A 26,262-nucleotide genomic window follows, 5' to 3' on the forward strand; every position below is an offset into this window, starting at 1 on the left:
GAGAAAAGGGATTCTCTTCTGTAGGCTTATCAGAACTGCTACAACAGCAGAGATAGCCTGGAGCAGCAGTAACTGAGGATACAGAAGAGCTTTCCACACATGCTTTTCCCCCAAACATAAGCAAAGCAAAAGTCCAATCATTAAAACATTAATTTTGCATTATTCTCTCTTCTCATTACTTCATATGCAGTAGATTATATTTCACTAAGTGATAGAGAATGATGGGAGGCACATGTGTACAACAAAGGGCAAAAATTACATGACTAAGTGAAATCACCTTGAAGACAATGCACTGAACCCAGCTCTTTGAGCACATTTGTCCTCTTTTTGTTTTTCAGAGCAAACCTGCCACTAACTGCACCGATTTAAGACAAGAGGATTTTTGTGTCCTTGGCTTCATAATTTCATAGGGGAGGGCTAAACCCAAATTTCACCAGAGTCCTGTCCCAGCTGATGGTTCCATCCATAGCAAGTTCCTCTGAACAATACTACAGGTGGAAATCTGCCTCACTATGGCCCATGAGCTCTCCCACATGCACGGCTCAGGTGATGTGACAGTGCACCAATCATCAATGTCATTGACAATGTATACAAAAGTCAGCTCATGGCCAGTGAAGCTTGTTGCAGCTCTGCTGTCTTCACAGAGGGGTGAATGCCACAGTATGAACCAGTGTAAGTTATAAACAGCTTGTGCTCTGAAGAAATGATACGTTCACAGGAATGGTAAAATCACCACATCACAACAATCATCTGAAATTGCATTTCTGGAAATCAAATAAATCAAATAAATGAAACTGAGCTTCTACTGAATCTGTGTAAAGAAGTGGGTGACCTCCATCTAATCCTGAGTTTCTTATTAAACAGCAAACAGTTGAGAAGAAAGTGTGATGTATTGACAATGAGTAGCATGAAGACCATAGACAGACCAAAAGCAGTATGAATATTACACCACTGCTGGTCTCAAAGGGCTTTATTAAAAACAAAAGCATATAAAGTAGTTCCTGAACAGGATGATTTTTAATTGTGTCCTCCTGGGAAATCTGTATAATACAGACTTTCTTGTTTCGTTTGTAATCTAGAGGGACCTGACAAGCTCTCAACAGCTTCCCTTTGGTCTAAAATGGGTTGCTGCTGGGTTTCTGGATTCTAGTTAGTTTTTAGTAGTGAATAATGTTTACCTGGTTCTAAAACAAATGAAATTTTATTGACATCTTTTTGATACTAATAGAAAAGGTAACTAAATATGTAAAGGGTTCAATGTGACATGTTCTAACTCCACTTTCTTATTAGCACAAATCTCTGAGCACACGCAAACAGCAGTGTAAAAGCAGCAAATAGCAGCCATTAAGATGATGCCTGCAACATGCCCAAGTGCCATGGTATCGGTGACCAGCCTGCATTGCCTTACACTTTTCAGAAAGGCAGATTACCTGTTTTCTTTGGCCTTAGGCAGTGCAAGGCTTCTTGAGCTGGATCTAGAGCAGACAGGTGCTGGGCATAGCACTGCAGTGCCACACTTAACACCCTTCCATCATCTACATACTGTGTTCTGCATGTAATATAGGCAATGCATTAAGAAGGCTGGGAAGAGGAAAATCTATAATAGCTATGGTGGCTGAATAATGTGGGGGAAAAACCCCCACACCCTGAAAGAGAAACCCTCTGCAGTTAACCATGCTAAATATTAGGAAGCACCAATGGAAAGGATGTGACATTAATTTTGATCTTGCCTCTGTGTCATTTTAGAATCTTTTCCTGGACTAGCAGGGGTGCTTCTTTCCCATTGGGATTTACAGGCTAACATCTCTAGCAGGATCAATTATTTATCACAAAGGATAACCAGAGGAGAAAGAGCAGAGCCCTACTCTACTACCCCTGGTTTATTTCACAGCTTTATAGCTAGTTCCAGACAAAAGCCATGCACCAGACAGGCAGGACCCTTTCTCTGATGATAAGGTACCCACTTTGAAAGAGACAAACCAGACTCCAGTGTCTGCTTGGCAGAAAAGGGAACAAAGCACTCCAGCAGGGAAGTCTGGCACTCTTCAGTTTATGTTACTGAAACCTCCATGCCAAGAGGTCTCTGAATGACAGCCTGTAACTGGACAGCTTCTACCAAAATTGGGTCAGCTCCGTTTACAGGCACCAGCTGAGGATCTGCCCTCCCAATTATTTATGTTTGCTGTGATATGGTAACGATATGGTACATTCCCCAACCATCCCATTGCCTTACATTGATCTCTCAGATGTTGTGAAAGATGATGAAAGCAGCAAGATGAAAGAAAAAGGAAAAGCGCAAAACAAGCTCACATTAAATATTCATTACTGGTAGTAATTACAAACAGAAAGTAGGAAATAAAGCAGTAGTGATTATGCAGTGTCCAAACCATCTATCTACAAGTCCCTCCAGGAATTATCTATAAATTTCTGTTGCTGTAGTTGGAAAGTGCCCCAATATTTTTGGCCTGTGCTTTGGTCAAACTTTGCTGCTTGTTTATCTGATACAGAAACATAGGCCAGGGTTAGTTGAGAGTAAAATTAAGGCTTTACACTTTATTTCTGCTCTCCAATAAAACCTGTGATGAACCTCTGTCTTCACTAAAACCAAAATGGCATTTCTACTGTGAAAAACTTTGGATTTCAACAGCTAAACTGTTGTGTTGTCACTTCAGATGTTAAATACTAGGATTTCATAAAAGGAACTAATGTCTAACTCTTAAAAGTTCTAACTTTTGAAGTTTTTTAATATGACTTTCTTTATTTTTATAACTCAGACAATTCTGATTAGCCATTATTAAGTCTGTTAACCAAAATATTTTTAAAACCTACATGTACAAAAGGTTCCTTTTCAAATGTAAGATGAGAAAAACTAGAAGCTTTATCTGTAGGCTTCTCTTTCATGTAAAAGTTGATGAACATGCTGACTTTCTTGGAATGACCATTTCTTTCAACCACATAAAATTATAAGTTTATTCCATTCTGTCTATATTTCTAGGGTCTAAAAGCTGGTGTTGCCTAATCAATGTTAAATATCAACACATATAGAAGAACCATGAAATATGTCCTAGGATGTTGCTATTGGTTAAGACATGTTGGATTTGAATCTCAAGTCAGTGCTAGAGAACAAGATGTTCTGTTAGATCAAGGGTGGAAAAGTTTGTTCAACTGCAGTATTAGTTTCCTGAGCCATACCAACTGTTCCAAACCACAGAAGTCACAGGTAATTCAACCTGTTCTTACTTTGCTTAATTTCAGTGTTCCCATGAAGTAGCCTTTCCCTGTGATATGGAACTTCAGTTCACAGAAAAAAGCAAGAATTCTACTTCTGTGGTGAACTTGTCAATTTTTGCCGCCTGAGCACTCTGCTTGGCTTTGGAGACCACAGTAGCCTTGTTAGGTTTCTAAGGAACCCTAATTACACACATCTGAGATTGTAGAATGCTTCAATTTAAGCCAGCATACAATCGAGTGCTGTGCTTTCACAAATATTCAGAAACATCATCTGCCAAGATCAAGAGAAATTGAAAGGATATCTACTGGGTTTTATCTGCAGCTTTGATGCATAATTTTTCATTTTATTTAGATGGGTTTAATACAAAGAGAGAACACGCCTAGAGTCCCACAGAGGTGTTTTGACATTAGGCTTAATAAAGCATGAAGAAGTCATTAATAAATAATGTTTTGCTGGTTAACAAGTAAAGCTGAATGCATTCACGAGACCCAGAAGTAGATTACATCATGCATGCAACCAAATAACTTGCTAAAATGACTGCAATGGTTCCATTTTTTCCATTGTGTTTGGCACAGCCCAGCACAACATTGCACAAATAAACAAGCACTGCACCATGTACACATGCACCTTCAATTACAGTGTTACCTGTCAATTTTTATTTGCACTCAGTGGGATTAAGGGGTTTGTAAACAAGCATTCATGAAAGTGACAAAGAGCTATTTATATATTGTTAAGCTTTGCAGAGATAGAGCATTGCTGTCTGGAGTTTCAAAGGAAAAGATCTCTTGTATTCACTGAGTTATGCATCATCCCATTCCTGTGTCAAAGCTACAAGCTTAATACATTTTACTGCAGACACTTTTGAGCTACAGCTTTCAAGGCTGTGTCAATATTTCCCTACATCCTTATTTTCCAAGGTTAAACATTCTGGCAAGTTTTGACAAAGGGTCTGAGGAGAGTATCTATGTGCTTGGGGTCAAATACACAGATCTTATCCCCTTTGGCTACAACCAGATTTCATGTGGAATCTGGACTGGGAATGTGGCTGAATTAGGGTCTGGATTCATTCTCCATCATGATGACTTCCTCAGCAAAATGCCTAAGTTGGGAGATGAAATCACCTTAAACTCTCCCTGTGATCAGTGCCAAGAGACAAATATTTCCAGAATGTGATTCAGATCTGGGCTTATGATTACAAAATCAGCTTAAAATGAGCAAGTTCTCAATTTAGAGACTTCTGCTACATGCTTATGCTTGTAGGCAGGAAAACTCCTCGGTCCCTCCAATGAGGCCAAGGAACAGATTGTACTATTCAAGTTTGGGCTTGTGAGATCTATACAGTTTGTGAGGAGGAAAAAAAAAGATAGGAAAATGTTTCCTTATTTTATTTTTAGTTCGAGACATAGTCATATTCTAAATAAAGAGTCATGATATTCAGAAACAGGGACAAAGATTCCAAACACATGTCTTCAAGTCTCCAGCACAGTTTGTAAAAGCACAAAAATGCTCCAGTCCCCTATGTTAGTTCACTGCCATTTGTAGGTAGTGCAACTATCTTGGAATGAACATTGATTTAAAAAAAAAAAAAAAAAAAAAAAGAATATTCGATGTCATCTATTTACTGAAAACCCAACTTCCAATATATTTAATGTGCTTATGAAAATTAGATTATTTTTCACACCTGATTGAACTGCCAGGTTCCAAGAGTTACTGAGAATAAGAGGATTGGAGGAAGCTATAATAACTTCTGAAAATGACTTAAAATCTCTGATATATGTGAGGAAAGGAATAGCTATTTAGGTTGTGCAATTTTTCCAGTTGTTTGGAGGGTTTTTTTAAGAGAAGATATGAAGAAAATAAACTTCAGATCCATGCCATTTTTAGAACATGAAATTGAAAAGCACCAAATCTTTTAATCTGAATCACAAATGGGGTGATTTTCCTGTGACATTTTGAATTTTGCCAAAGTAGAAAAGCCTTTTTTCTAAACATCCACATATTTAAGATGTTCAGAGATCTGAAATATTAAATAAGCATTTTTGATATGGAACAGTAAGTAGGAGTGGATAAAATGCATGGCCCATTTATTTTCCATGTTTTTCTTCCATTTACCACTGAACATCATTTCTATCCATGACAACATAAGAATGCAAATGCATGAGCACAAGTCAGTGAAAACTGAAGTATTTTAGTGAAAACATTTTCTATCCTATGGCTTCACAATCTCTGCTGACTTGGTATTGGGAAGCAGACTTGAGTGTGGATTACCTCTGAAAATGAGACATAAATTTTAGAATTCAGTCCCAATTCAACTTTTTTCTTAATAAAAGCCTAAATACTCAGACCAAGAAAAACTTGTCCATTCTCTCAGGTGAGAATCACAAGATTACTAGGAAACCCTCATTGTCCACACAATGCAGAACACAAGCTTTTGGAAATACTTGTCTTGTGGAATCTGAACTGCCTGTGGAAGGCAAGAATTAGCTGGCTACACAACACAGCCAGTTCAGCAATGCTTCTGGGTTGGGTGATGACAGAATTTGAAGTGACAAGCTTTCTTGCAAGCTAAGAACTTTTTGAATCTTCAAATGGTGGGTTTCTGTGTTCAGATTCTTCTTGTATTATACTTCAGGTATTTGCATCCTTCTAGGACCATGCCAAAAATCCTGAAGCATATATGAGAACATTGACTTTTGTTCTTAAGGAGATAATTTAGGAACAACTTAGTGTTACAAAACATTGCACAGAAAAATTCCATCACAAAGTTCTATCCATTTTATGAATTTGCATAATTTTAGAATGTTACTGCCACAAGATATTAAAACAGCAAACACACAAACTTTGTTTATGGTAAGCCTTTTGACTTCATGAAGGTGTAGCTCACACTCTCAAAAGTTCCAACAGATATCCACATAGAAATATGTATATATTACCATGTGATGGAATTACACAATTTATACAGCTGTAAAAGGAAGGGCTTTATGGAAAGAAAATTCTATTACCTCTTCGTTTTGATGCACATTAACCTTCAAGGAGGAAAAATCAGAGAATAGCATTTGTGCTACAAAACATAAAAGTTAGCTAGAACAGCAAATCAAAAACAATAAGGAAAAGAAAGTTATTTAGTTGTTGGTTTTTTTTTTCCCCTTTTGCATTAGTAAGTTAAAAGAAACTTACAATTAAATTTTTGTAAATACTGTTGTGGTCTATTTAAAATATATTTAAAATATTAAGAGGTATTTGAAGCAAAAGCTGTTAAAGCAGGAATCACTTTGGCAAGCCCATTAAGACAGCAGTTTTCTTGATCTTCATCAAGATACCAGCAAACTAATAAAGGAGAGAAAACGCCACCCTCTATTCAGAACAATGAGGAAGGATACAGAAGGCATTTGGCAGTTTCAGCATACACATATTACAATTGCATCGGTAAGTCTCTTTTAGGGAAAGAAGAAGAATTTAAGCTTTCAAGTAACAGTGCAAAATATAGAAAAAGTCACCAACCAAATCAACAAGCGTGAAGTCCCCAGGGAACCCAGTATTTTTGTGGCAGTATTTCCTGTGAGTCTCCTAGAAGATCAAAGCATGTCAGCTTTCATTATATCCCCTCGAGAACAAAATGTTCACACTGCAACGTCTGATTTGCAAAGGCTCCAGGAGGCAGAGGCTGATCAGGAAAGTGTTTTGGAGTGTTCACTGCCCTGTCTCTGCTGGGACTTCTTGCAGTGACAGGGCATTTTGGGAGGGATAACACCACTAGACCGTGACATGGATTGGCTGGCTGTTCATTCCTTAGAGGAGCTGGGTTATACAAGTGGTCATGGAAAAGAAATTCCCAGATTTCTAGTGGAGTCCCATGTGCCCTTTTAGCCGGTCAGACTGCTGTCAGGATTTATGATTATACCTTATGGTTTGAACACTGAAACAGGAGAAATTCTGCATTTACATGACTTCTCTAACAAGCTCTGTCTTTTAAGTACCCCTCTAGGAATACATGTACAGTTTAGCAAAACAAATGCTTTATTCATGATGGCAATAAGTACAGCATGGCTGTGCACATACCAATTGAATAGTAGCTTTGTATTTTTTATTTTATTCCTCCCAATAACTACATGATCCTACAAGTGTTTCACAGGCATGCACTGAGTTTTCTACACAGCTTTTACTGAAGAATATTTTAAAGAGTTTTCAAAAAGTGAATGAAGCTGTAATAAGCAGCACAGCTGGCGAGCGAATGAGAGACTACAAGGAAGGCATTACCAGGAGGAAAATGTTCTATTTTCCTTATGAGGCCCAAAGATTAACCAATCAAGATCAATGCTCCAGTTCATATACACAAAACATACATGGAAAATTAACAGGATGACTTCAGTACTCTCTGAATGCATCTTTGCTTTTGAGACAGAAATTTCTGACAAGTATCCCCCAAAACCAAAAACTATGCAATCATCTGTAAGAAAGGCAAAAAGCTGAAGATCTGTATTGTTATTTTATTCTTCCTTACTCCTGAATGTGAACTGGAAGAAGTAAAAGGGAGATATTTAGAGGAACACATCTTACTTGGTCATATTGTGACCTCAGAAAATCTAGGAGACTAAACTGTAGGTGACTGCTTACACCAAGCAACTCCTCAAGAAAAAGACCCCAGAATGCCTTTTTCTGCTCCCTGCTGAGAAAATTGAGTAAAGAAAAAAATGCTTCTAGGTAGAAGGTTCATGGTTTTTACAGTGACTACCAACAGTTTTAGAGTTACTTCTCCTTCATAAAGACATTCATAACTTTTCATCAATGTTTGGGACCTGGTTCAAAGGTCTGCTCCATCCTGAAATTGGATTCTAGCTTCTCCAGAAGTATTGTGTGTGGCTTCTCCAGTTGTGTTTTCACGGGACATTACTTGTTTATAGTTTTCATCTCCTGCTTTCACCTCTACTTTCCAGTTGTTTGTTATCATAGGAGGTGCTGCACCCTGATGAAGGATGTTTGTATGACCTCCCAGAGTTTGCCACCAAGAGTAGAAGTCTTAATTTAAGCAGACATACAGGACCTCTGTAAGTAAATTCTTTCTTGAAAGGCTTCTGCAGTATGTACAGACCCTAAAAGCTCACTGCATAACCAGAAGATAATCATTAAACCTCCCTCAGGAACTCTCTCTGCTCAGAAGGTTTCAGATTGTTTCTTGTAGAAGCTGTCCATTTGCAGAGAATGAAAAAGCAATTGTGGATATCAAGAGACCCAAAACGGCTGTACCTTTGAGAACAAGATTGGTGCTTACTATCCTGATGCAAATAGGAGCCTTGGAGACACTGCACTGCAGGAGTAATTTTCTCTTACTATGAAGAGCCAAACAGCCCTGGATACACTGAGTTGTAGAAATGAATCAGAGATCTTTGTGGCTAGGCCTTCTTCTTGGAGGTGTGTGAGCATTTCCTAGATTTTGTTTTTTTTGCTGCCTCATATTGTAAGCAAAGTGAAAACTAACACAGACTGAAAAAACCCAAACGTGTTGCAGATGCTTTTAACTGGACTGTGAAGAGTTCTTGGTTCATTCTCTGGGGCCACAGCTGAGCAATGTGCTTATCCTGCCTTTTTCCAAGGATATGAACAGCCTCATTGCAAATTAATGCTTAAGGCATGAGCACAGGAATCTTGCTCAACTGGCTGTCTGGATCATTTCTGTCTTTCAACCAGTATTGTCTGGATCGCACCCAAATTTATTCTCAGCCAGATGCTCTTCTCCAGGAGCCATTTTCCTCTAGGCAGTGCAACATCTTTATGATGGCTCTGGTTACATCTGTAGAAAGTGAGATATACAGTTGGGTGTCATCTGCAAAGCCTGTAGCAGCTTAGCACCTCTCTGGAGTTTTCTGGAAGTATTGGAAAGGGATGTAGGGAAAGGATTTATAGTCCTATGTTCAGACTGCAGGTGCAAGATATTGGGAAAAACAGCAAATGATACCAGTTTTTCTGGGGTCCTATTGAAACCAGATTTTGTGTCACAAGTATACAAGATTAGGGTATATTCACTCAGCATTTAAAGGAAGAAGAGAGATAAGTAATTCTTGGACCCTGTCTGAAATTAAAAAGTCCTTGCAAGTTAATACAGCCACACCAAGCTGGATATTATTGTAATACTAGCAAATGGAAACTTGGTGCACAACATGAAACTCCCTGTGTAAAATAGAATGAAGAATATTGTTTCTTACTGCAATACATTTTGGACACTGTGTATTTTACATTTTATTTTACAGTGCAAAGGATATTACTGAAAAAACAGCTTTAGTTGATAATTTTCTTGTTTGATAGAGCCAATATATTAAAAGGTTAATGTGCTAAATTTGCATTTTTCTAGACTGATTATTTTTTACTCCAATCTGTCTGTCCTTATTCTTAACCACTTTAAAAAGAAATGATATAAAATAGGACTTCTTTTTGACAATTTTAGCCAGAAAACCTTACTTTTCCTGCCGATTTTCATACTCTACAAGCTTTGCCATCATAAACCACTTTGCATGTATTAAGGAGTATTATATTAGATGAGGCAATTTAAGTGTATCCCATTTCACTTGGTGAAACTAAGCAGCTTTGCATTATAACTAAGTTGAGCTAATGAGAATACGTTTAAAGCATGTGTTACCTGAAACTGAAGTTAGCTAGTCATTCAATACTGCAACCTGTGGGTTTGCAAAACGATGGCAGGAATCCTGCTGTGAGGGAGATAGGAAAATTATTATAATCTGCATTCCTAAATTGAATGAGTATTTTGCTCAGCAGAGGCCTCTTGACTGCAAATAGTCTGAAATTACATCCTGCTGTTTAAAATGCCTTTTTTCCAAGTAAGTAAAAATGCCCACATTTTCTTAAATAAAATATTTTTAAAATCTTACATGAATTAAATTATTGAGAGAGGGAAAGCCATAAATCCTTTGCTACCTCTTGTAAAAACTGTTTGATATTCACATTTATAATAGAAGAGACAAAGCTGCTAGAATTTATGGGTTTATGCTTTAATTATTTAATTATTATATTGTTAATGCTTCTAATAATATTTCTCTCATCAGTTTTTTTACTGAAAAAAAACATGTTTACAAGTTTTTTTAATTTTTATGGGAGGAAATTGTATGACAGATATCAGAATCAGCTAATGGATATGAAGTCTACCATGCTGCTTTCATTTGTATTGAAAGTTTCCAGAAAAGACAACACAAAAGAAAATAAAATACCATGACTTTACAGGAAGACACAAGGGATAAACTTCTGCCACAAGAGTAGCATAGTAAACATAACTTAATTCATGTGAATTCTTTATCTCATTAAAGCCAGAAATGACATGAAAGGAAAAAAATAAGAAAAAAGAAAAAGGCTCTGAGGATAAGGATTAGAGGCTACTGTAGTTGTTTGAGCAATCATTTTCTACTATGTGAAAGCAATACATACTGCAAATACTTTTCATTACATCCCATCTAAGAGTTAAAAATGGAAGAGGAGGTGTCTCAGCTTATCCTCCTCAAATTCTCTGTCCTTTAAATGGTGATCAGTGAAAACATTTACAATAAAAGCTGTCTGTGCTCCCACTGGAGTCAGTGGGGGCCTGGGCTTTGCAACACTTGGCAGTGTGTGTTTGTAAGTTGAATAAACCAGGACTGATTCTCTTGCCCAGAGTGTGGGTGACTTTGTCTCTCTATCCCAAAAAAAAGTGTCTGTATTCTTAGCAGCTTCTTGGAAACTTTCTCTTCCCTACCTGCTCCCTGAAATCTACTGTGCATTGAATGGGACTGTGTGGCAAAACCAAGGAAATAAGTGAATAGATTGGATGGATGAGCAGGAGCTAGGGATCAAACTCATGCCTAAGCCTTGTTTTGCTGTTACATTGTTTGTATGTAGCTTTATGCTTTCTGATAAGAAGTAGTGGCTGAGAGGAAGATGAGGTCAGTCTCGAGTGAAAGGTGGTTCTCAGGGAGACCAACGAGACAGGCAAAGGTGATGACAAGGGTACAAACATATCTTAAACACAACCTGTGTTTCTGGATCTGAAGGGACCTTATGCTGGGTTTCGGTCCTGTTGCTTTAGATTAGGATTCACAGCTCTGACCTACTTCTGAAATGGTGGATAGATCACTTCTGGGGTTTTTTTGCCACCAAATATATTTGACAGAAGACATTTTTTTTTCAGAGGAGAGCCACAAAGGTGATTACAGGGATGAAGCACTTCCCCCATGAAGGGAGGCTAAGACAGCTTAGTGTTGTTCAGCCTGGAGAAAAGAAGGCTTCTGGGAGACCTTGTAGCAGCTTTCCAGTACCTTAAGAGGGTTTATAAAAAGGAGGATGAGGGACTTTTTATATTGGCAGATAGTGACAGGACAAGGGGCAATGGCTTTAGCCTGAATAAGGGTAGGTTTAGATGAGATGTTGGGAAGAAATTAGTTATTCAGAGTGGCGAAGTAGTGGCAGAGGTTGCCCAGAGAAGTTGTGGATACTCTGGCTATATTCAAGGCCAGGCTGGATGAGACTTTGGCAACCTGGTCTAGTGGAAGGTGTCCCTACCCATGGCACGGGGGGTGTAACTGATGATCTATGAGATCCCGTCCATCCTAAACCTTGTGCAATCCTATCTTCCAGCATTATCTGTCCTGAAACAGCAAGGCTCTATCAACAGCTATGCTGAGTTAGCCAAACCCATAATCCTATCCCTTATGTTTCTTTATCAGTCACACACAGACATATTACACAAACCTCCCAAGCACGAACATACAGTGCAGGAAGATGGAGTTTATAACATATTTGGCATTCTAACTCTGCAACAGAGGTATTCATTCACCTCAAAGTATACACACACACACACACACACACACACACACACACACACACACACACACACACACGTATAAAAGATGTAATATTATTTAAAAAGTCCACATTTTAAAGCTACAATATATGCTCTTATATCAATTTTACTTTCTTGGAAAATATTTAGGTATCACATTGAGGGCGCCTCAAAGAACTATCACAGCTCTCCTCTACCCAGCAAACTTTGTATAATCTTGCAACTCCTCTAACCTTCTGCTTTTAAATGGAGTCTGTATTTTTATATTCATGTTCTTGTTCCTACTGAAGTCTGTTACAAAGATTCTCCGTAACTTCAATAGAACTTAGAAAAACTATATTTGGTTTTCTGTTTTTCTTTTTTTTTTTTCTCCTCCTATCTGGAGTAGATATTTTATGCCAGTAGGCAAACTTCTTTTTTATGAGGGATGATATTTTTATCTTTTGTTTATTTTATACAGAGAGTGTTTAGAATACAAACTCAAATGCTAGCTAGGATAGCAGACAGAGGAAGATTAATTAGAAAGCTATTATTCAGATGATAGCACTGGAATCCTTCCACAAAAACAGAAAAAACAGAACTCAATTCATATAGTTTAATTACATCAAGTTTGAGCTCTGTGTGCTTTAGCCAATAGGTTTCCTGAAATTATTTTAATAGATTTTAATAGATTTAATAGGAGATGCTTAATAAGAAAAAGTAGTATCTGTAAAACTAGGGGGTTTTGCATTGTCCATATGAAATAAGATGAAGTTGACAGAATGAAACTGAGAGGAACTTTTCACCCTCTTCCCCCAAACACAGATAGAGCATTAATCCTAAAGAATATTCTGAAAAAAAAAAGAAAAACAGATGGCAATCATAGAATAAAAATCAAGGTTATGATTGTTCATTTTTCTTCTCTACTGCTCATAGCATGATCCACATCATTATAAACATAGTGGTTTTTTATAATGTTATGATTCGTGCTGAAAATCCTGATGCATCTTTATGATCTTGCTACTTTCCTTGTCAGTTATGTGTCTGAGACATGACTTGATGAGCACATATGCCCACACACATTCTACCACCTTTCTGAGCATGTATCTGCTTGCAAAATTATTTATTCTATGTTTTCAATCATTCCATAGAAAAATTGTGTCAGTGAATTGCTCTGGTCAAGGCTGATTTCTTGAGGTGGCAAAGTAGTGTCAGAATAATATCAGCAGATTATATAACGTTTGAAGAGAAACCAAAGGGTAGACAAAGCATTTTATCAAAGTCTCACAGTTTCTGGAATATGAATAGCTGCCATAAAAGAAATCAATTTTTTCCAACATGCTATGAATGTCTTTGGCATTCTCCTGAAGTCTCCATGCCATCTAGAACAATCAAGCACACAGTTGAACAAACACTCTGATCCCCACCAACTGTAAAGAAGAACTATCTCATGAACAAAATAGAATATTGTCCCCTTTTTACAGGCTGTAAATAAAGTGAGAGTGGTTGAAATGCACTAAACACAAGTCTAGAAGAAATGCCACAAAAATTGTTAATGGCAATCAAGCTCAGAGCATGGGCACAGCTTTCTCTTGGTGGCCAGCTAGTCATTTAGAAGCCTTTAGGTTGCCTGAGCTCACTAGGCACATTTATTACAAGGCAGTTAAAAGCATGACCTCACCTATATATATATATGTTGTATTAATCACCATTTTACTCATCTGTGTCCCTGTTCAAGCAACAAATTGAAACATAGTCCCTGGTGCTAAAGATGAAATGAAACAATCCTGAAACCTGAGGCTTATAAGGAAGACACTAACCTTTGTGTCCTTAGGCACATCCAGGAAGTCCAGTACGTCTACGTCTGATGAAGAACATTCCAGAAGGATTTAACTCATCTGTTTCAGTGTTCAGTCCCAAGAAGTCTTTAGTGATTACTGAAAAGACCATTCAGGGAATAAAGCACCTCCAGGTATGCAGATGGAAAGATCAGACATCTCTGCCGAAATGGTGTACAACTCGCTGAGCCTGTACAAAAAGAGAAGACACTGCATATTTGAAAATAAAAAAACCAACCCAACAAGCCAAACCAAAGAACTGAAAAAACCTAAAACCTCAGTTTCCCTGTTTAACAATGCAAAGAAATTTTTTGCAGTAGGGCCCCAGAGGTAGTGCATGTCAGGTCATGTTTCTGGAAGTACTGTGTCAGTACCTTGTAAACATTGGCAGCCTAGAATCTGGAGCACAGGTAAGAAAGGAAGGGGAAAGGGGAAGGAAAATTACAACAAATGCATTTCACAATACCAAAACCCAAACAAAAGTCATACCTAATGACAGAAAATGGCTAATTACACCTAGTTTAAGTGAGTTACAAGAAAAGGAATGTTAGATATTTACTGGAAAGAGGTAATATATTACTTGTGCTGCTGCTGCTCTGCTACATTTCGCCTTTGACATTAACCAGAAATGTATTTTGTAGCCATTTTGTAAATCACTGGAAAAACTACTTTTATACTTAGAATAACGCCAAAGACATCTGGAGAAAATGATAACAACATTTAGTGAGAGTAGTTTAGATGATCTTGTCTTTTTAATATTTTCTGTGGTTTTTAGGGTTTTTTTTTAAATAATCTAACTATGCCTCCATATTGAAGACACGGGTCACAGAGACAAACATGAATACGGTATTTAATTGCAAATCTCATACAACAATTTCTAGCTTGGGGCATGAACATATCTACTTTCATTCAAAGTAAATCAAGTCCCAAGGAATTTAGAATGCAGTTAAGCTCTCAAAATTACCAATGTCAAATGTGACCTGCCAAAAGACATTAACTCTACAATTATTCTGTTAGCTGAGAAAAAATACTTGTGAGTAGAGGATCAACATTAAATCAAAAGGTTTCTACAAAAATACTGTAAAGAACGACCAGTCTGAGCACCTTTGCAGTATGGTTGGAGTCTAAAAAGTGCAGATGCTTTTGCACACTTGAAACTAAATTTTGTACCTATGAAAGAATGTATAAATGTACAAGAATCTTATAAAAGTCTAGGAGAATAGCAGCCATCCTTTCTTTGCAATGAAGTGTTGATTTCAACATAAAATTTCCGTCTACATTACATAAACCACTTACTTGGCTCAAGAACAGTTTACTTCTGACTGCTGTTGCCTGTAGGATACATGATTTGCAATGCTGAGTATTTTGTTTTTCCATCACAAACATTTATTCATTAATAATTTATCAGATAAATGGCTTCTGATTGAGCAATTTAAAAATGTAGGCAAATCAATGGCAAAAGACACCAAGCAGCATATTATAATGATACAATAATTCGAGCTCATACATTAGACCGAATTGATAGTGTCCCAAAAGCCCTCTTTGGATAGCTCAGTTTCAGAGAGTAAATGTTCAGCTGAAATACCTAATAAAACATCTCAACTACTGCTCTGAGAAATCGTGCCAGTATCATGTACAGTATCTTTGAGAGCTAATAAGTTGGCTCTGGAAAGCAAACAAACAAACAAACCCTAGAAAATGCTTCTGTGAACCTATAAACTCTCCCTGTGGGGATATTAATAGTCACACGAAGAAGACAATGAACTTGTCTCTCAGTTGTGTGAATGAGACTTTGAAAATCATAATAGTCTGATTCTGTGATGTCAGTGATATTTAGAGATATAGATTGTAGCATTAGATCCAAACAGTGTTTGTTATCATTTCTATGTGCGACAGAGACAGTGAGGGAAACAAATGTGATAAATCCCTTAAGAGGGAGCTCTCGAGGGTTCCTAATATATCATAAATAAGACCTGCTATGTTACAGGATTTTCAGCTGAGTTGTTCACAAGGAAAATAAAATGCATTCTAAGGGCTGTGCCTTGGCAATCATCACCACCTTTGAGGTTTCAGAGAAAAGAAGGGAGATTTGAAAACACTTTTGGAGAAAAGCTGCATATAAATATTTTCCTTCTTTCTAAGGTGTATTGCACGAAGTAAATGACTTAAATTCTTCCAGGACAGTAATCAAGCTCCCTGAGAATAATGTTGTTAAAAGTCCTATCATTTTACAAGCATTGTGCATCCACAGAAAGGACTGGTTTACCATCAGGCTTGAGGAGACTAGTCAATAATGTGTTGACACTATGTAGATTTATTTATAAAATGGATACTGTTTATATTCTACAAGGAATAGATTGTTTTTAAACTTAGATGGAATTTATCTTCCATTATTTGAGGAAGACTCATTAATTATATACAATAAATTTCAGGAATGACAGATCTACCAATTAAAGCCACAATTCAATGTGGAATGTTTGTGAACATCCATACATGTAATTTTATATAAATGATCACAAATATAATCAGTTTATTTATTGTAAACAGTTTAAATGAATACATATGAAGTGAAAAATCAAATTAAATGGGATCGTAATTATTTTTTCTGATTTGATTTCTAATTTAACTGTTTCTGTTTGTGCTAATGTGAACACTAGAGTATCATGTTTAGTGTCTGTCTATTTTCAATATGTTTATCCACTCTACTTAAGACTACAGTCTTTTTCAATGCCAAAATAAGGCTTACTGAAGATTATATTTGTTTATTTTAGTTAATGGACTTGAGTTGATTTACAGGTTTCCTTTCCTGAATCTGTTAGCTGCAGGGGACTTTTGAAAAAGGAAGCACCTTGCAAGAAATATCATAAAACCAGATGACAAGACAAGAGTCTCCTGATCCTGTAAAGGAAGAATTAAAAAGAAATTTTCAATTATTTTATTTTGTTTTAATTTTATTTTTTTCTAAGTTTAGAGAATAGCAAACAGCTAAACACATGGACATTTTAAGTGACCTCTTTATACACATGAAAGTCTCTCTTCCTCAAATCATTGGACAAATCCGGTCACCTGCCCATACCATGTCCATTTCAATGAAAAATGAAATGAGTCAGATTAAACCATGAGAGCTGAATCACACTTAACACTTCTACAGAGTTAGACAGAAGGCATTAGCTCTCAAAGTGTCAAGGCTACTCTGGAAGGTTCAAATCACTGTCAGAGTTAGTCCCTACAAAAATAATGAATTTGCCATAATGTCATGAAAATAGATACAGAGCGCCATAATTGAGTGACTGGGGACAAAGAAAAAGAAAATAAAATCAATGATTAGTCACTTACACATATTTTCATTTTTCAGGCTTCCCCTGATTTCCCTCTGCTCCATAAAAATAATTTTTAGAAAACCTCCAAATTTCTGAGACTATGGCATCTGTTCAACCCTGATAATCAGCCTGCCCCAACTTCTAAGAAGCCAGAGCTAGTGTTTATGTCTCTGGGATAAATCTTTCTGACAGACAGCCTTGGGGCAGTAGTGTTGGGAAGCCCTCCAGCACAGTCCTTCAGAGATGACCGCACGTAGTCCAGGAGCCCTTGATGGAATCTGGGAGGAATTTCTACAGATTGCTTTTTCTACCTGCTGCATAAATATGAAGCATACTTACCCTCAGGGAAACAACCCTCCATTCTTGCAAATTTTGACATGCCACATATTACCTTTTCAGCTGTTATTCAAAATGTTTTAAAGGTGTGTGAAGCCATGGCAAGTCACAATGGCCACCACACCACTGCGCTCACCATCAGCTTTTCAGTTCCAAACTAGTTCCAGTTTTGGTTGCATGATAGAATGAATTTTAAGCAGCTCAATGATTTGCCACTAAAAAGGTGAATACTAACAACCTCCATTTTTAAAAAAATGTGTTTTTCCTTTTGGACTCAAATTTCAGTATGATAGAACATGGCTGAGAAAATTTGCATCAAAGTAATAAAAGTTGGTAAACACTGTGTTAGTGCATCCACATTTCAAAATATGCACAAATCTCCTCTTTTCCCTCTATTTAACTGTCAAGCAAGAGGTGAGATCAGCATTCTGCACTGAGTAATGTGTTACTATGGTGTAAACCTAGTGCAGTGAGTCTACAATTTATAACAAGTCAAAAAATTATCAGACTAAAATTGCATTAAAAAAAGGTGTGAAATGTGCAGTAAATCTCTTGAGGTAGTAGTCTTAAATATCAAGGCTGTGTTGCAATAAATACTTAATAAGAAAAGCAAGAATAAAATAATCATGAACAAATATTCTCAAAGTAACCTAGAACAGGGGTATGTACATCACACAAAATCTCATTTATACCTGAGTACTGTTCAATGTACCACAAAAGTGAATGTATTTTCCTATAACCCATTATATTTCATATGTACAATAAATATGCACAACATACACTATATGTGGGTTCTTGTGCATGAGCTCTACAACAATTACTCAGTACAAATTGCTACCTGTGACAAGAGTAGTTGCTTTACTGATGCAAATCCAGCACATTAGCACAACTGTACAGACAGCTACAGCAGTGGAAACTGTCGCATGATCTACAGAAATAGGTCAGCTTTATGAGGAAATCACTTGTTCTTGGAGGAAATAAATAATGAATTTCCACTTGGGGAGAGACCCCCTTGCAGAGGCGAGGCCAATGTGAATTTTCTTGGCAGGAAACCTGCTTTATCTGAGAGTCAGAGAAAGGAACAGCCAGTGGCCCAGCATTCCTGCCTGGGCGCAGAGAGATGCCTTTCATCACACTTACAGGAGGCACAGTGCAAAAGGGTACAGGGAGAGGGTGGGGCTATGACAGCACTCATATCACAGCCCTGACAGCAGGGATATTCTGTGCTCACTGGTAAAGGAAGGCTACAATACATAGTGACCCTCAACAGCTTTGTGTGACAGTGAGAAAATGACAAGGGCCAGTGGGACTCACACATGCTCATCAGCACATTACAAACTGACAACCCTGTCCAAAGATTTCATTAATTCAGTTAAGGCACCCATATCTAAAAAAAGAAGACATTTGTTATGAATTTATTTCTCATAATATATGTATTTTATGTTAAAATATATTTAAATACATGTATTCATAACACAAATTATTTTTGGGCAAAAGGCAGTGGGTAAAATCAGCATATATTATTATAACTGCTATAGATTTTTTTACCTTCCACATCTGTGTATGTATTAATATCAGCTGCTTCATCTCTGCACAGCTGCTTACTACATTTTACCATTCAGTGCCTGATACAATCTGTAAATGAAAAAGCTGAAAAATAATAATAAGGGATTCTTCTCTCCTATGTCATGGGTTCTGTCTTTCCTATTCCATGAGTTCAAAGGCAAGCTTTATTTTAGTGTTAGGCAGTGGGAGGGTTAGCTATATAGTTGGTCTTGTTTCCTGCCCTCTCAACTGCAGCTTCCAAATATTCCAGTTATCCATATTTGTAAACAGAGGCAAGAAAAGCCACAGGAATATCCATTACTGCAGCCTATGAGATACAAGGGAGGGAGATGAGGGAACTGGGTTTGCTCAGCTTAAGAAAGGAAGGGACCTGGTCTGCAGCCACCTGAGAGAAGTGTGTGGAATAGATGGAAACACTTCTATAAAGACTCTCCTCAAGGGTCCACAGTGGGAGGATGAGAAGCACTGGGATGACATTGAGGTACTTGCTGTGTCACTGGCCTGCTTGCAGTGGGAGGTTGGACTTGAGGCACCCTGAGGCTTTTTGCCCCCAGGTGACTCTGCTGAGCAGAAGTCCTGGCTCCCCTGGAAGATCAAATGCTGCTTCCCACAAAAATGCTAGGCATTGCTCAGAAAAGAGCTTATCTTTCTGAGTGAAATCTACAGAGCAGTATTCTGAATCCCAAATCAGATTTTATGCACGAGACCCAAAGAGTCTTAGCTTCATCAGCTTTTTAGAGGAACTACAGTCCCACGCAAATGTAACTTCACAAACCTGAGCTGACTTACAAAGATGCACAGATTGTGGAAAGCAGTAAATATAATCTGAATGCAAATATCACTATGACTTATCTTTTCAGTACATTTTCCCAGTAAAGCAAGTTCTTTTTGGGAATGAAGTACAGGCCAATTGTAAAATCAGTTAAATGCCTCCCCTTGATCACTTTCATTCCCCAAACTGATAAGCGTATAAATTAGATTAATTAATACTTTTCAGTTCTAATTTCTCTTACTGGACAGCTTATTTATTTAATCTGTGTTTATAGGAGCTTCACGTCTTCTCAATGTGAAGGGTTTTAGTATGTTTCCAGGCTGGCAAGGTATCAATGTAATGCTGCACTGAACCTCCTGGTATCTGATTCAACTCCTTTGATCTCAATACCTTGTTTCTGGACCCCTTCTCTCTCCTGGTTGCAGCAGCAGCAGCCTCATGTGACACCTGCAGCTGGTGGGGAAACGGGAGTTTTCCACAGGCACGCAGAGGGACAGCTGCCAGGTGCACGAGGCAGCACTCTGGGTATGGATTGATTGTGTACCAGTCTGTACAGACTAAAAAAAACAGCCTATCGCTACCCAGTCAGTTGTTTAAGTTGTAAATGGCCACTTTTTCAGAAATTGGTTCTGTACTTTGAGTGAAGACACTGTCAGCCACGAAGAATCCAAAAACTTGCCTGTGCTAACAAAATTATCTTGCTGTTTCCTGGTTTCCATCAAAAACACACACAGAAAGAGTTGCTCTGCACCATGTAACAGCCACATTTGAGATAGAGCAACAGTCTTTATTTCCAATTTGCTTTTATGTCAGTCCCCATCCTGCCCAAATCCTGTCAACAATTATACTAACAGCAGATTTGAAATATGTTTTTCCTTTACAGAGCAGAGATATTTAGTCCAGTCTCAGATGACATGGTTAAAGTTTCACAGTGTTCTCCTGTCACATGTCAGATTAATTAACTCAGCCCCGATTAATTTAAACTCAAAGTTTCTTTTATTCCACCTTATAAGATACCAAATTCCACAGACTTCCTGCAGATATACACAGGCACAACAATTCCCATTGCAATCTTTCATTATTCTTTACAGAGATACTGTGCCATATTTCATATTCCCACTAGAATTGCATTGATGTGGCTGTACTGACATTGGTAAAATTATTCTTGATTTACTTTGGCACAAAAGAGATCAGCATCATGTCTACTGGGATAAGATAGTTCCTCCCCATGGTCATATTTACTTTACTTAAGACTACCAAAAAAAGTATTGCTCAGACAGTTTCAATATACCATCTTTTCTCATAGGAAAAAAAAAGCAAAAATATAATTACAAGCTGCTCTAAGGTGAACTGCTGCTTTTTGTGGTTTCTGGAAGAAAGAGAACAGTATCAATGCAGAAAAATATTTCTGATGTTCAGTTTTACATGTACTCACAACATTCTTTATCCAATACTGCTTAAGAAAGTAATGCCTGAAAAAAATCTTTCATTGTAAAAAGAGAGGCAACTTTTATTAAAAATTGCGAAAGCAACTGAAATGAAAATAGTGTAAGCTCATATTATTTATTTCTACACCCAAGTGTTTTCCAGCTTTAGCAAAACACCAGCAGATGCTCTAGAACAGATCACCAAGAATTGCTGTCTTTGGCTGGTGGAGTTTCATCAGCTAAGCAAATAGGATGGCTGGGGAAAACAACTACAAAAGAGGCATTTGATAAATGAAGATTGTCAAGGATAGGCAAGCAAATGACAGAAGCTGCTTCATTGAGAAAGGAAGATGAATGCTTCAAAAACTTTCTTTTCACACTGGTGAATATCTTTCACTATTTCTATTTAACATATCAAGATTAGTGCTATCTGAAAAATGAATTGGCTTTTTAGAAGCCAATTAGCATTAGTGAATAACCACTTTACTTCTCATGCATATCAGTTTTGGAAATTAAGTGTACATCCTTAGGGTGCTCAGACACCAGAGTAAGAGTAACAAAAGACCTTTAAATCAGTAGAAACTGCTCAATATCTAGACATATTGATATAATGCTACTTGTGATAATGTTTCAATAGGCTGTGGAGAAGAGTGACGGAGCTTCTGAGGATGCACAGAAAGTTTGTTTAGTCACAAATCTTGGCCAATACATCTTCTCTTTCAGCACTAGTTTGTAGCCCTAGCGTCTCCTAATTAATCTATGAATGTATGAGTTAAATGATGCAGCCAAGAAGACTTAAAGGCAACCTCCTAGGCTTTTCTCAGCTGGGACTTCCACTAACATTATTATGAATAATTTGCATAGAGAGCTTGCAAATGAGGTTCAAAAAGTTAAGCAGTGGCTCCATTAACTCTTCATCCTGACATAACAAGCTGGACATGAAGAGTATTGATTTAGCTTCACGTGTGTACTATTCAATCCATGAGCTTTAAAGACATGCAGATTAAAAATTTTCTTAGGAGCTCCAGCAGTGCTGTTACACAAAAATCTTTTGGAGCTGAAAAACTTCTTTTGAATTGAAATATAAATAGAGGATTTCCTCCCTCCTCTGATAACAGAGCCATTGTTTTCTATTCTTTTATGGTGCTCTTCCCTGTGCAATTAGGGCATGCATTCTAGGTTTTACTTTTCCTATAACTTGAGGCTTATTTTAATTCATTCCTCAATGAGGTTCTTATACTCTCCCTTGCCTCTGGACTTGACAAAACTGCAACAAAATATCATTGTGCTTAAAGAACTCTAGCAATGCTGAAAAAAAACCACACAACAAAATACTCATCAGCAAAACACCAGCTTTTCAAAGCAGGTGTTTATGGAGAAGGAGCTCTCTTGCTCTCTTACAATCCTCCCTTAATTTTGCATAGCAGCTATGGTTAAGTGTCAGATTGGGTGGATCTGGCACAACATGTGACCCAAAAATATCATCAATGGCCATTCTATGACACCTAAGGTTCTCTCTCCATGCAGCAGCAGAGGCTGAAATGGGTGTCAGATGCAGCTGGATGCCAGAAAATGGAAATAGTTGTGTGGGTCTACCAAAATGCTGATGTCGGCTCAGCACCTTACATCTCCTTGTGCTCAGGCTGAAGTGACTTCTCATGTTCATAAATCCTCCAATTCTATCTCTGGTTTTCTTAAGGGATCAACAGCAACGCAATGAAAAAAGCACCAGGCAGAGCTGAATTAAACACACAGACTTATTTTCAGTCATGGTCTATACCTCCTGCCCTAAACAGGTGCAATTTCAGTACAGGTATAGAGACTGATGCATGTCTGAGGAAGGGGTTTAATCAGTAGATTATTCCGTTTAGTTTATTTGTTAAGTTTGTTCCATTTAGGACTACTTTCAGGACTACGAAGAAAGAATCATTCTTAAATCAATATCTGAGAAGATCTATGTCCAGTAAGTGCTTACTCCTTTCTTCATAATCTTCTCTGGAGACCTGTGAGACAGATGGTTCAAAGGACCTAACCCTCATTTCTCCAGAACAGAAGGCTTTGCCCTTGGGCTTATTGCTGTCACAGCAGGCATATAACCTCCACTTCTCTTTTTCTCAAGCTGAGCTTGCCCACCAGTTGTAGATCCTGTGGTGCCTCAGATGGACAAGGATTATTTGTCATCAAATAAGCTTAAAATTATACAGAGCCAGAAAAAATATAAAAGAAAATAAAGAAAATAGAAGAAATTCTGCAAAATTGCATCATTATTTTGGGGGAAAGAATTTAAACGTTTCAAACTAGTTTTTCTGAAATTCAAAAGAGTAATCCTGTTTGCAAATGTGTATATGCAAACAAACTGTATCTCTCAAATGAGAACTTGCATAGACAAACTTTCAGGTTCAAGAACCCAGGTGCAGCAGCTGTGGTCATTTAATTTCTACAGACACATTTCTGATGAAACAGATTAATTTTAAAATGTGCAATATGGACAGAGATGCAGCAATTTACACTGCATTTCAAACAATTCCTGTTCAGCATTGCTAATTAGGAAATCCCAGCAAAACAAGAAATATGATACCTCATAGCACTGTCAAAAGACTGAAAACCAGCAAATTCCAAACAATCCAAAGAGAAAGTCTTAAGAACTCCCAGTGCAACAAATCTGTTCCATATGAATGCTTTATAGATCTTGTTCAAAGCTTCAACAAATGCAAATATCATCACTGCATACAGGCTCTGAGCTGATGTTATTTGCCATACTTCCATGGAAGTCAATGATGATACATTGATTTCTACTAATGAGGGTCTGACCAAAAAAAAATGCTGCATTCATTCACCCAAGAAATGCCTTTCCCCCCCCTCCACATTCAAACTTTATTTAACTTTTCTCCAGGGGAGCAGAAGTGCTGAATTAGCATTAAATACATTCAGCATCCTCAACCAGAGCCAACCACAATGTAAGTGCAAGGAGGGCATCAGAAATTCACCTCTGTGTCTCAGTCTTAGTATAGATTGAGATAATCACTCTCATAGTGATGAAGAAAGGGCAACACAGAAGGTGTTCTGGAAAAGTTTTCAGTTGTCTAGGAAACCCATGACAGTGACTGGGAAACAAGTTAAGTAGTTTTAGGACTCCAGATATAAGTACAGTTATGGCATTTAGGAAGAAAGAATAGCAGAAAAGAGTTTAGTCATGTAATCCCTCAAAAAAATTTAAAGAAGAAAACTTCTGTGAAACAAGATAGACTGGAATAATAAAAATAATTTAAAATATATCCCGCTGCTTTAGCAATATTTTTTGGTCCTATCAGAGTACTATGTTTTTTCTGATAAAGTGAAGAACGGAAGTATAACTTTTCTTAAGAAGAGTGATGAGTGACCCAGTTTTAGAGGTAGCATTCATACTGTTATCCTCTGGGTTTTATGTTTAAAAGATTATCTTGACATTAGTAAAGAAGCTTTACTGTATTTTTCCCAGTTAAGTTTTAGACTCTACATTTACAGGGAAAGCTAAGCTGATAAGAGAGAAGAAAAAAAGGTTTCAAACAGAGTTCCATTAAAAAAAACCCCAACCCTTTTAAAGATACACATTTCTGCAATTTCCTTTTGCATTCCATTTCCTACCTCCTTCCCCCTCCAAAAGGACTTGGATGACTTATTTGATACTATCCCCCATCTAGAACTCAAAAGTTATACACAGTGAGGCTCCTTAGGTTGCAGCAATTTTAAGTAGGACACTTATTCTCCCCATAGAAGAGAGCAAAGCCCCAGGCACCCAGTGTACTTTCCTGCCACTTGTCAGAAGAATTCGCTTTGTTTGGTTTAGAAGCTGGGGATACACCAAAGACGAGAGTCAGGGCTATGACTATTTAAAGAAACCATTTTATTCTTACACCTTGATAGAAGTGGAACCCACATCATGGTCAGGTCACTGAGTCCTTTCATTAAAAACATTCTTTCACCAGTGTCACAGATACAAAACTCTCGTTATCCAAGAAAGTAATGTATAAAAGTAATTTATGCAAATAAAAATAATTCACCTATCCATGCAACAGTTAAAAACACACCAATTTTGCTCACATGCTTTTATTTTTTGATCAATATTACAAAGAGGGTCCTTGTTTGAGTTTTTCAGTAATCAAACTCTAGCTGGGAACAAGACTTGAATGAGATGTTGGTTGCCAGGCCAGATAAACAGATTCAATGTCATTTCAGTGTTTCAAAGATTGTTTGCAAATGGAATACCTTTTGTTCAGGGATGACATGTTCTGGAGGGCTTACTGCAGTGGTTACAACCTGCATATGTTGACCTGAAATATACCACAAACAGCTTGATTTAAGAACAGAAGGAAACTTGTACCCTTTACTTTCCTAAAAGAGCAACTTAGAGATGTAATGTTATTATAATATCTTTGTAGTTTTGAAATGCAAAAAACCAACCATATAATCATCACGTTCTATTCTACATAATTACAGTAATTTTGTAACATATCCAGAATGTAAACACAAAGGAAATGTAATTGCAGTTTTCCCCAACAGCTGGTAAAATCACTGTTTTAAACTTAAACCTACAAAACCACTGTCATTCCTTAGGCTACTAATGTATGGAACAGCAAAAAACAATCTTTAAACTTTCTTGGTTTATGAAATATATTGATTAAACAGTTGACTCAAGTCAGAAATTTCAAGTACTGGAATATCCCAAGTGATATAAGTAGAGTTTTGCATATTGTCAGTGGAACAAAAGAGCAGAGAGCAATTGCACAAAGTGGTTTTGGTATCAATAGGCTGAATTGTCACAGCTATGAATCATCATAAAAAACTGCTGTAACAAGTAATACAAGAATTTGTAAGACATTCTTTAGTGAATCATAGATTTAAAAATCCCAAAACTAAACCCCAAACCATTTAACTTCTTTTATCATTCGCCCATTCCTCCATCAGAATAATATTAGACAACACAGAAAACTAATT

The 26,262-nt window shown here is 37.3% G+C and overlaps 1 protein-coding gene across 4 annotated transcripts in view; it reads right to left on the reverse strand.

The window, feature by feature from the left end:
* HS3ST5 (heparan sulfate-glucosamine 3-sulfotransferase 5) overlaps nucleotides 1-26,262 on the reverse strand; it is a 190,450-nt gene that overhangs the window by 76,832 nt on the left and 87,356 nt on the right. For 3 of the 4 annotated variants that reach the window (XM_064412976.1, XM_064412974.1, XM_064412975.1), the window contains exon 2: nucleotides 13,850-14,057. The gene's annotated coding sequence lies outside the window, so the exon portion shown is untranslated. Of the gene's footprint in view, nucleotides 1-9,863; nucleotides 9,934-13,849; nucleotides 14,058-26,262 lie in introns of all 4 variants that reach the window. The other variant, XM_064412977.1, reaches the window with a different exon arrangement.

Source organism: Passer domesticus, chromosome 3 (assembly GCF_036417665.1).
Source record: "Passer domesticus isolate bPasDom1 chromosome 3, bPasDom1.hap1, whole genome shotgun sequence".
In the NCBI taxonomy this organism is placed as follows: Eukaryota; Metazoa; Chordata; class Aves; order Passeriformes; family Passeridae; genus Passer; species Passer domesticus.